Genomic DNA, 12,573 nt, shown 5'->3' with positions numbered 1-12,573 from the left:
AAAGAGGCAACGTGCGCGAACTGTAGAATCTTGTCATGCGGGAGGTGATGAGCTATTTCACCTGCAAACCCTTCAAAGGCAAGAGCAAAGGAGTCATTAAAATTCATCAACCAAGAATATTGCTCTGCAGTATAGGGGATAATAATTGTGGGAGGATCCCTGCCTAGGACTTGTATAGATAATTTACGGCCTTGCTGAACGCGCTCCGCCACCAGGGTAGGGTAGGAAGGAAGGGCTTTCCGCGGGGTGGCGGAGCCATGGAGCCATTGCAAAACACCCTGTTGGTAGAGAGCGCCTGTTGGTGTCAGCGAGGTGGGAATGATAATTAACTGCCAGGGCCGAGTGACATCACAATAGGTCAACTGCGCTTCCTGTAGGGCCCGAGAGACCAGCTGGAGAGCTTGTTTAGCTTCCGGGGGTCAAGGATCTAGAGGAAGAAGGGTTAGAGTCTCCATTGAGGATATTAAATAAAGGTTTGAGATCTCCGGTAGTCAATTTCAGAGCTGGTCGCAACCAATTTAACTCACCTAGGAACGTCTGAAAATCATATAATGTTTGGAGAGAGGACGTATTGATGGTTATTTTTTGAGGGGTAAAAAGGGAGGGTTTTAACTGGAATCCCAAGTAGGAGTAGGGATAGGCAGTCTGGACTTTATCGCTTGCAATCTGGAGCCCTGAGGAATGAAGAGCCTGTTGCATGTGAGAAAAGGTATCAAGTAAACGCCGTTCTTCAGCATGTGCAAGGAGGATATCGTCCATATAGTGAATAATCAGAGTATCAGGAAATCGTTCTCGAGTGGTTTGAATCGCCTGTTGGACAAATTTTTGACATAAGGTCGGGCTATTAGCCATGCCCTGTGGGAGAACTTTCCACTGATAACGTTTCATGGGCTCTTGAAGGTTAATGGTCGGAACACTAAAAGCAAAGCGAGGGCAATCGACAGGGGACAACGGGATCGTGTAAAAGCAATCTTTGAGATCAATGACAAGTTTATAAGTGCCCGGGGAATCCCGGCGGGCGAAGGCAGACCAGGTTGTAAAGGCCCCCCATAGGGTGCATGGAGGCATTCACTTTTCTTAAATCTTGCAAAAGTCTCCACTTCCCTGATTTTTTTCTTAATGACAAAGATAGGCGAGTTCCAGGGGGAAGTAGAAGGTTCAATATGGTCAGCCGCTAGCTGCTCCTGCACCAGCCGTTGCGCGGCAGAAAGTTTCTCTTTGGAAAGCGGCCACTGATCTACCCATATGGGTGTATTATCCTTCCATGCTATAGGATCCGCATATGAAGCAGGAGAGACCGTGGCCGCTAAGAAAAAGACTGTAACGGGGTTCCTGGTTGCCACAAAAACTAAGCCCATACCTTCCATAACATCTCTTCCCCATAAATTCACTGGAAGATGGGGAAGAATGAAAGGCTGGAAGGTCCCAGAGGAGCCTTCCTCATGAGACCAATTAAGCAAGGAGGCACTCTGGTAGGGGGAGGAGGATTGTCCAACCCCCTGGAGGGTCGTAGTAGTTGGATGCATAGGCCAAGATTCAGGCCAGTGCTTTAGAGAGATTACCGACACATCGGCTCCAGTGTCTAAAATGCCTCTAAAGTCCTTTCCATTGATTCGGAGCTGACACTCCGGTCGGTCTAATTTAATGGCCCTCATCAAAAATACATCAGTGGATCCAAATCCAGAGGATCCACGGCCCTTCTCCTGTAGGGAGGGCTGTCCAAAAGTTTGATAAGGAAGCAGAACAAGTTGCCCAATCCTGGTGCCAGAGGGTAGGTTAATAATCACTTTTTTCTGTTTTTGCCATAACCTTTATTTCTCCCGTATAATCAGAATCGATTACTCCAGGAGCTACAAAAAGTCCCCTCATGGTAAAACCGCTTCTTCCTAAAAGTAACCCGACCGTGCCCTCTGGCAAAGGCCCATATGTGCCAGTAGGTAGAGCCTGCATGCCCATCTCAGGGGGTCAAGGTTACATGCTGGGAGAGGCAGAGGTCCAAGCCGGCGCTCCCTGGGGGTGGCTCGCTTAAGCTGGGAAATGTCTGGCCGCTGGATACTGGAGGTGAATCCAGCACGGGATTGCTCATTGCCCCGTATATTTGCTGCGGGGGCCCGAGGCTGGCCCCCTCCTCCCGTTTCCCTGTGACGGGAGGATGTTCCCCTCTCTATCTCTCTTGGAATGACACTCATTGGCCCAATGATTGCCTCTTTTGCATCGGGGACATAAACTAGGAGCCCGGGCCGAAGCTGGCTGTGCGGAACCTGAATTCTGAGGGGTACCTCCTCTGCATTGCCGAGCAATGTGGCCGAGCTTCCCACAATTATAGCAGCTCCCAGGCGGTCCGGGCTTCCTTCTCTTGTTATCTCTTCTAGAGGCCAAGAACTCATTAACTGTTTGTCCTTTTAAGGCTGCAGCTATAGTAAGGCCCTGAACATACCCAGGCCCAATGTCAGCGCACAACTTGATATAATCATTTAAGGTAGCGCGACCCTTCCACGGTCTCATGGCAGCCTGGCAGGCGGTATTGGCATTTTCAAAAGCCATCTCCTTAGCTACTATGGACGCAGCGTCAGCGTCTCCAATGACCCGCTGAGTGGCCGTCAAGAGCCGAGCTACAAAATCTTGGAATGGCTCATCAGGCCCCCTGCCGAATTTTAGAGAGTTCCTCTCTTCGGACTCCTGATTTAGGTAGTCTCCTCCAGGCCGCAGTAGCAGCCCATCTGATGAAATCATATGCCGACGCCGGGTATAACAATTGGCGTTCAGCACCTGAATAATCTCCTGCCCCCTGCAATTGTTCTGCAGTAAGGTTATCCCGGCGAGCTGCGTCTGTTCCTGCATAACCTACACACTGCTCATAATACTCCGTCAGCCATAAAAGGTAGTCTCCCCCTGTCAACACCGCCTTACATATGGTCTTCCAGTCATGAGGAGGTAAAACATTCCCAGCAATAGTCTCCATGGTAGCAATTGTGAAAGGAGCAGTAGCTCCGTATTGGGCACAGGCTAACTTAAGCTCCTTTAGTGCCTTATAGGAAATGGGCTCATAATCACGAATGTCAAGAACCTCTCCCTGATCATTCTGCCCCTGCCTTCTAATAATGGGAAACAATTGAGACTGCGGGAATCCCTCAAGGGGGTCCCCCGCTTGGCGCGCCTGTTGCAATGCTAATTGTAACGGAGAACTGTGCCTAGTAAATCCTGGTGGAGGGTTAAGCCGATGTCCTACACGGGCTATGAGCGGCACCCCAGTGGTAAACAGGGGGTCCGGAGGAGAGGGAGCTGAGGCTGGGGGCATTTGAACCTCCTGCTTACTAACCCTTTGAACTTGCTCATCCCTTAATTCTTTAAGCACAGACAATAATTCTTTCAGGGTTGAATCCGCCTCGCCGGCCGGCTTCTCATCCTCAGCCGAGGCGAGGAACACCTCCTGAGGGGGGTGATACGATGCTGCCTGCTCAGCAAGGTCCCCCCAATCAACTTCTGCTGGATCGGGAGCCCGCGATTTCTCCGATAAGTTCACTTCTGGCTGATCATACTTCAGCGGTTCCCATTTTAGGGGAGGTGCGGTCGGCGGAGGTGGTGGGGAATATAGATTCTCCGCCGAGCGAGCAGCACGGAGACTGCCCCGCGTGCTGCGCTCCCACTTGGCAAGCTCAGAATCCCCCCTTAAGCAGTCTCGAACAAGAGACCAAAGAGAGAACGCATCTACAGGTGTCTTCTCAGGGCCATTAGCTTGATAATGCTCTTTGATGCGCTCCCCCACTTTCTTCCACGTATCTATATTTATAGTCCCTTCTTCTGGAAACCACGGGCAGATCTGCTGAACGAAATCTACAAAGTGATGGATTTGCCCTTTCGACGTGGAAATTCCCCGTCCCCTCAATAGGGAACACAGTACCTGCTCAAAGAGTTCCCTCTCGGTAGAAAGCGAAACCCCCATTTCTACTAGCTCTCTTCGTCTACTCCCTGCTACTTTCGTTTTCTTTTTCTTTCGTGTACTTACCGGGCCCCCGTAGCAGCGGTCCTGTCAGGCTCTGCTGTCGTCAATCTCAGGACTCTGGTGGTCCCCCGAAGACCTCTAGTTCAGGTCCCTGTTCGGGCGCCACTTGCCGCGGCCAGCGAGGCAGTGGGTTCGAGACGCGCAGTGACGGACTGAAAAGAGAGAGCGGCCAGATGCTCTGGTGGCAAAAGGCAAGTTTATTGAAAACTCCTGTCATTATATAGTGAGATGTTCTAAAAATAGAATGCTTGCTACACGATGAGAGTCTTTGTTCAAGAAAGTTTACACACCCCTTCAGGTCACGTACAGAACATCCTGAGACATGACAAACATTCTGGTTTAGATTAACTCCAAGGACACGACGCACCGCCCCAAGGCGCCGGCACCTCCCCGTCCTTCTCTTGGGAACAATCCGATAACAAACAAGGCCGGGGTAGTGTCAGGTCACCTCCCCCGAGGCCAAGGAACAGGCCCAAGCATCATTCTCACAATGCAGGACCCTAACTCTTGACCCCTTCCTGGGGGCTTGGTTCCCCACAATTAACCTATCCTTCTCTACTAGCTCCTTTCCAAAAAATTCTTAAGTCTTTATTAACCCAAAGACAAATAAAAATAATAATAATGAAACCCAAACCAATCTTTCTGTCGATCTAGTTTCTTCCTCAATCTACACCCAATCTATCTTTTTTCAAGCCAAATATATCAAACTCAGAGTCCACTTTCATGCTCTTCTTCCCTTACTTACCTATCATCTATTTATTCCCCAGCCTACCGAGTTCTTCCAACTCACCCCTAATCAGTTAATTCCACCGTCTTATTTTAGGCTTTATCTTAACTTGCCCTCTCTGTATTTCTATCAATAATACTCTCCTCTCTCTTCAAAGCACACTTTTCCCCCTACCTTTGGTTTCCTGTTACGTCTCTCACATACCTTTCCTTGATCACCAGTTCTTCTTTTTACCTCTCTACCTGTTTGAATGTATGGTAGAATCCCTTGACTCCAGTTAACCAACTCAGTGGACTTAGTTAGGGGAGGCTGTTCCCCTCTCAGCAAATCAGTCCCTCCTGCCACACTTCACCCTGAAGACCCCTGGCACATAAATGAATCTCTAACTGGCCTGTGCATGCCTTCTGGGCTGTGTGCTTCAGCGGAGACAGGCGGTTTGTTCTAAAAACTGTTTTGCCATTGTACTTGCTTTATCAAATATTGTGTAAACTAATGAAATATGAGAGTGAAAAAAGGAGCTGTTTTTGTGAAAATTCAGATGAGTGCTATGGGAAACCTCCACACTTGCTGGTAGCTTAAAAAAATAATTGCAGACAAATTAGGTAAAAAACAAGGCTGAGAAATAAAAATTCCACAAATCTAGACATATTTTTACACTGCATTACCTTATCAAGCAAATGTCTTTAAGTTCTTGCACCACTCAGCCAAGATGAAACTGGAATCTGAACGATGCTCCATGGTGTTCAAGACAGGGCTGCACTCCAACCAGCAGCAGATCCACACAAGGAGCAAAGGCCTTGGCCAGACATCAAAAGAGAATTCAAAGAAAATAGATTTATGTTTTAAGGTGTCTGTCTATGTACCACTTTTATTTTTCTCAGCCTTAACTGATCCTATAGATTAACCTGTCCCAGTGGCCTTGTCTGTAAGGCCTCCTTCTCTAGAAATATCTAGATTGCATCATGAAGCTCCCTTCCTTGCTCTGTTCTTTCTTTGAGAAAGTTAATTTCCAACCAGAGTTCCAACTTATTAAACAAATAAGTACAAATCTTCAAGCTCTTTGCAAAGAGGGTCCTTGGTCCATTCATCACTACCTCCCCCACTTCCACTTTCCTCTTTGCATGTGTCTTGCACACAGTAACTACTTAAAAGAAAAAATAAAACTGGTGAGATTTAAAGCATAATGAAAACATTAGTCCATAAATTACAACTCAAGAATCAAGAATCTGGCCTGAGTAAGTGTACAGGAAAATTCCTTTGCTTTGAAGACATAACTTACTCCTTCTCGTCAAGTAAAGGAGCTCAATTAAAAATTGATTGGAAAATTACCATTTTAAATTGTGTAGCTGAAGCAAATTTTAAAAAAATAACAACTGTAGTTTTCCAGAAATGTGCAGACAAATTTAGGTGGACAATGACAATACTGGTACAACATTCAGCGCTTTATCTAAATGAAGTCTGAAGTTTTGCTTCTCTCTAGAATCCTATGGGCTTATTTTCTCTGAGCTAGCCAGGACAGATGTGATTATCTTTTCCATTTACGGATGAGAGAAGTAACGGCCCTAACAGTTGCTGACTTACTCTTGACCTTAGAGAGAGTTTATGACTTCAATGGGATTTGTACCCTGATGCTGGCTACCTTGGGTGGCATTTTATTTTATTTTACTTTTGAGATTTTATTTATTTTTAGAGAGAGGGTAAGGGGAGGGGGGAGGGAAACATCGATGTGCAAGAAAAAAAATCGATTGGCCGCCTCTCAAACGCCCCTAACCAGGGACCTGGACTGTAATGTAACTCAGGTCTATGCCTTCATTGGGAATCAAATCAGTGAACTTTTGGTTTGCTAGACAATGCCCAACCCACTGAACCACATCAGTCAAGGCTTGGGTCACCCTTTAAATGTTCATAAGCCCGTTCACAATTGGGTAGGGAAATCAGGAACTAAATAGTAACAAGTCAGACCCGCCTGTCCACAATTATCACTCATGTGCTCACCAGGCTGTCTAAGATTATGCCATTAGAGTTCAGTTCCTTCATTTAACACATTACCCAACTAAGTTCTTGGAAGGAATGTAAGTTCATAATTCACTCTTTAATATCTTACTATTAATTAATATATCTAATATGCTTTTCTTTGATTAATTTGTTACTTGAAGAAAAGGACATTAATTGGAATTTTGAGGTAGCATTATGTTAGACTATCTATCCTACTTTGTCGTCAAGGAGGAAAGCCCAGTGTGTATGTTTAAAGGTGGGTGACGGGGGGTGGGGGGTATAGTCCTAGATGCGGATTCTGAAAATCCAAAGGGCATTAGTAGAATATTGGATGCTAGGAGTTGAAGCGTTGAACCAGAAAATAGAATGAGAAGGAGCAGAGTAACCCAAAACAAATGTTTCTGTTTAACAATTTTCATTTGAGCTGAATTTAATAGTGAGGTAACTTGATTCTTATTAGTTTTTATTTGAAAGTTTTCTCTAGTTTATTTCTAAGTAAAAGGATTGGTAATCCTTTTGTTTTAATTCAAAACGTTCCAGAAAACTAGAGCATAAAGGATGTTTATGAAGCAGATTATGATTTCCCTTAGGAAAAGATCTGAAATTGAATGCTGAAATTCTGACCCAGGAGTTAGCATTTGCTGTATGATAAATATGACCAGCCATGCCTCATGACAATTAAGTAATTACTATAAATACCTATCATATAACATATTAAAATTATAATACCAATTCTATAAAATGGTTATGGATAAACCAAGCACGTCTTTTATACAAAGGAATCCAATAAACTACACATTTTGGAGGGGAACCTTAAAAATGTCATGTTTCATTGGCCACGGATCTTTTCCTTGGTCCCCTGAAGGCAGGGAGCTAGTAAAAAGCTGCCTGCATGAGCCAACAGAAGATTTGGGAAATTCATTTCACATCTGAGTCTCACATATGGCCCTTTAAGATTCATTCTAACATTCTAGGAAACTATTTTCTAAAATTAATATGCTAGTTAGTTCACGGCATGCTAGCATAATAAAGGTTAAGCTACAAATTCAAAATAATTGCTTGTGCCACCTTAGAATTCAGAAGAGTTTTAGAGTATGTTCTATGGGCCTGTTTTAGAAGGTTGTTACAGAGGTTTCACAACTGACAGTTCCTGGTCCTTTTGTCTAGCTATACATCTTGTGGCAAGTAGGGCCTTCTAAACCATTTCCCCTGTTATCAAAGTAGTTCATGCTCAAAGGTATTTATTAGTGATGTTGTGGGCAAGGTTTTTCTTATTGACAAGCATTTTACAAATAAGGGCTAAACATGAACTTTACTCTCAACTCCTTAAGTATTGGGTCAGCCAAAAAGTCTGTTATGTTTTGTTTGTTTTTTTTTTTTTTTTCATATGATGGCTCTAGTGGTACTTACTTGCCTTTAACTTCATTGGAAACAATTTTGTTAGACTGTATTGTGACAACTGTCATATCAGCATGCATTTAAAAAAACACATCAAAATCGGTGACTTTTTGCGCAGCCATTTTAATATTGAAGATGGAAGAAGATACACAACATTTTTGGTGTATTATGCCTTACTATTTCAAGAAAGGTAGAAACTTAACTGAAACACAAAAGGTCTGTACAGTATATGGAGAAAGTGCTGTGACTGGTCGAACATGTCAAAATGGTTTGGGAAGTTTCTTGGTACTATTGACATTTTGGCCAAATGATTCTTTGCTGTGGGCCTGTCTTATGCATCGGAAGATGTTTAGCAACACCTCTGGCCTCTACCCTGTACAAGCCGATAGTGGGAGATAAGCTACACACCGAAAATATCCCAATCAATAAAGCTATTGGTGAAAATGAAGAATGTGTCTTTTCTTTTATGGAAAAAACTACCGGGACTTTTTGGGCAGGCTAATTGTTCAGAGTTACAAAGATGGCAGCTTAGAGACAGACCAAAATAAGGTACCAAGACACAGAGAGTGCGTTCAGTTACTTTGTTATTTATTTAGACAAAGGCCTACTTTTTACTTTGTTAATCTGCTAACAAGTATCACCAGATCATTAGCAAAGTCTTGTGAAAAAGGAGTTTCAAGGCATCTTTCATGGAGTCCTCAAAGAGAGAATACTTTGAATGTAGCTTCCTTTACCCCTTAAAACAAGTCATGTAAAGGTGACAGGAGAAGCTTGTGTGTTAATTAGGTGACAGCAAGAAGTGGCAAATAGGCAGATACAGAGTGAAGTTGCCTGAAGTGAAAAAGAGAGCTGATCTCAGCAGTTTTCAGATGAAAAGGTTAAAACTAGTTTATTAATGCTCTAATGCCATTTAAAAATGTGTTGATTTATTTTTTGAGATATAATTGACACATAATATTATATTAGTTTCAGGTGTACAACGTAATGATTCAATATGTGTATTTATCACAAAATGATCACCAAAATAAGCCTACTTAACATCTATCAACACATATAGTTACAATTTTTAAAAGAAATTAACATTCATCACCTTTTCTTAGGTGATGACTTTTTTTATAAATTAAAAGATATATATTAAATTTAATTGTAATAAACAGGTAAATGAGATATTTCAAAAAATGGGAATTATTTACTCTAGGACCCTGAATATCATTGATTTAAAACCACCCATTTTTACAAATTATGTTCTGGCTGTATCCATCAACTATATTTTCCTTGCTTTCTTCTATTGTAAAAATGAACACATTTTACTAAAATGACAAATTTGCTGAAGTTAAAGAGAATGCAGAAGAGAACGTCAGCAAGTTCCCTAATGTCACCTTAGCCCTCCTCAAATGTCAGGCCTTGAATCCCTTTAATTTCTGCCTGCCTTAGAAATAAAATATTAAATTGAGGGCATTCTTCAGGATTTACCATTTTTATATTATATGCATTGGTAAATATACAGTGTATAAAAATATAATGACATGATGCTATTATTAAAGTGATAAAGAAACAAAAATAAAGTGGAATCGATGACAGGCCCAGCAAGGTCAGTCCGAAGAGCTCCTCTGTTCCAAGCTGTGCTCAAAGGCAATGTCATGTCAACTCAGTTTATAGGCCCTGGACAGCTTCCCCAGTGCTGGCCTCCTAAAAGTTCTATGCTGGTTATTTTCAAGAAACTAGCAGCATACTTCACCTTGGAAAAGTAATATTATAAAGACACTGCCATTAGTGATTTTATGTACTTCTACATACCCTTCTTGGATTTGAAATAATGGATAAGTTCAGGTAATAATTTTTGTTCTCTTTCAAATTTTATGACTAAAATATTGAGTTGTGTTTTATGGCTTACATTTATTATTTTCTGTGCAGTCAGCCAGCAGCTTTAGGCAAAGAATACCTTCGGAGTCTGGAACCTGATGCAAAGAAATGAGAGGTTTAAAATGAGTAATCATGTATTCCGGAAGCATAAGAATTGTTCAAAGGTTCTGAAACACAACTAAATACTGCATACTGTATAATATATGAGAAATAATTTCCCAACTCTCTGTACAGTTTCTTTTTCTTTTATGACTAGGATGATTTTCTATTTAAGTATGGTCCAGGATTGTAGCTATAAAACTTTATTTCCACCCAAGGAGTTTGGGGAGATTTTTTTGGAGGAGGAGTTTGTTTAGCAAAGTGCACAGTGGCAAAGGCAAGAAATTTTCAGTTAGGAGGAATTTAACAAGGTCACAGGAATTTTCCCGTCTCCGTTTCTAAGAGTCACACTGAGAGAGGGGAATTTAAAGCGGTAGATTCAATAGCAATAAAGGCTATATAATAAGGCTATATAATATTTACACGTCAGAACCAAACTCTGAAACTTCTTTAGATCTTTTTCTTTTAAATTTGGTTTTCATTTTAATGGACCAGACACACTTGTTAATATAACTTGTTTAAAAAGAATGGGAACCTGGCTTCCATGGGAGAAAGTGATGGAAAGGACAGGATTCCGAGCTGGAATCTAAGTTGAGGCGCTCCCAACTTTCTGCATGATCTAGAAGGTCCTCGAGCTACCAGTTACTCTGACACACTTTGGTTTCTTTATTTACCGAAACATGAGTCTTTATACATTTGGTCCTCCACTGACAATGTTCCTCGACGTACAAAGTGTTAATTTAAAATCTTTCAGCTTACAATTTTTTGACTTTAAGATGGTATGAAAACCATATGCATAATAATTTACATAAGATGCTCAAACTTTATTTTAAAATAGGTTTTGTCTTAGACAATTTTGCCCACTTTGTCTGCTATCTTTAGGTTCATTTAGATGTTCTGAGTACATTTAAGTTAGGCAAGGCTAAACTATAAAGTTCTGTAGGTTAAGTGTATTGAACCCATTTTCATCTTAGGGTATTTCTGATTTATGATGGGCTTTTAGGTCATAATCCCATCATAAATTGAGGAACATCTGTGATAAGTGAAATAGTGTATTTGTACATGAAAACATTTTTAACATTATGTTGTAAGTTATTTATTAGGGAAAAGCACATGCCAAGCACACTTAGTTTTCATGCTAGTATAAATTTATGTTGCAGGCTAGCTAGGTCGTAAATTCAGTTTATTTTATGGTTTTTAGCATCCTATAGCTTCAGAGCCAACCTAAAAAATTCCACACCAGAGTTTCTGTTGTATTTAGCCAAACAGATCCACCCTCATTTTGAGCACTCACTGGCCATTATTGATAGTGATGACTAAATTCCAGTTAGAATATATTAAAATTATGCAGTGTGTAATAAAATTCCAAGACACTACTGAGGCATTTGAGGAATGATTTACTTTCTCAGAATATAGGTCAAGAGCAGAAACAAAATTACTATGCATAAACTCAATCTTCCTCCCTCGAGTACATCGAAAGAAAAAAATGCACTATGGATTTTCTTTGAAGAGGTTTATGTTTACTACGTTTGTTTTCTTGTTTTTACATAAGAAACTTTGTTGGCCTTTAAAATGTAATTTAACAATGTAACTGGTTTTTTTGGCCACCAATAAAATAAATACATATGATGAAATGAATGCATACTCATTTCAGCCTGTAAAATCTGTTTTTAAATTATTCTATTTGCAGCCGGGGAAAAAATATGAGATCATTTCTTTCCCTTCTGCCAAAGGCAAGCTGATTTCTCCAACCCACGTGGACAGCTGAGCAGTGAGTCTAGCGTGCTAGAGTGCTTGAGTCTCCCGGCTCACGTCCTGCCATCTGTGGGCACGTAACGCATTCACACTAGTACACTGGATGGGGCAAGTGGCACAGCATCTCCTGTTCCAATACGAAGACTGTACTGACAATGTAATCATCCCGTGTGTCTATCGCATCTGCCCACTGGATAGGGAAAGAAAGAAAGGGTACTCGGTAGAGTGCAGCTGCTCCCAACCATTCTCTCCCATTTACATACAATGCACTACTCTTCTCAAGTGCGTTCCAAGTGCTGGATCACACACTCACTCACTAGGGCACTCAGACACGTGCGCACCGTACCTCGCCCAGCCGCAGGCCGGGGCACGTCTTGGGCGCACCCCAATCACGCCGCCGCCAGTTCCGCCGCCTTACCCCACCCACCCTTACTCCACGTGGGCGCACCCCGGCGTCAGGGGCCAGGGCGATCCACTAGCCCCTAGGCGCCCCGCAGTGGGAGGGAAGGCGCGGTCCTGGGGTCGGACGGACAAAGCGGGCGTCCAATCGAGCCCGGCATTGCCACCCCGAAGGGAGGGAGGTGCAGCTCTGGCCGGCCCAATGAGCGGGGAGCCCGAGTGGGACTTCCTCCGGGAATCCCGTTGGCCAGAATAGCGGAGCCGTGGGTGACACGTAAGTTGGGCGGGAGACGGTGGCGGCCGAGGCTCCGCGGCCCCGTCAGTGACACCGGCC

General features: G+C 42.8%; 1 long non-coding RNA gene across 1 annotated transcript; it reads right to left on the bottom strand.

Annotated features, from left to right (window-relative positions):
* Positions 1-4,098: 4,098 nt before the first annotated feature.
* LOC123827122 lies at positions 4,099-12,323 on the bottom strand. Its single transcript, XR_006787188.1, has 4 exons — positions 12,187-12,323; positions 10,018-10,081; positions 5,396-5,526; positions 4,099-4,155 (listed from the first exon to the last, which is right to left on the bottom strand). It is a non-coding gene; the product is annotated as an uncharacterized LOC123827122 (long non-coding RNA).
* Positions 12,324-12,573: the final 250 nt, after the last annotated feature.

This window comes from Phyllostomus hastatus, unplaced genomic scaffold (assembly GCF_019186645.2).
Source record: "Phyllostomus hastatus isolate PE091 unplaced genomic scaffold, TTU_PhHast_1.1 phas_contig_86, whole genome shotgun sequence".
Lineage (NCBI taxonomy): Eukaryota > Metazoa > Chordata > Mammalia > Chiroptera > Phyllostomidae > Phyllostomus > Phyllostomus hastatus.
Note: the sequence above shows the minus strand (reverse complement) of the source record. Positions and strands in the feature narration are given on the sequence as shown.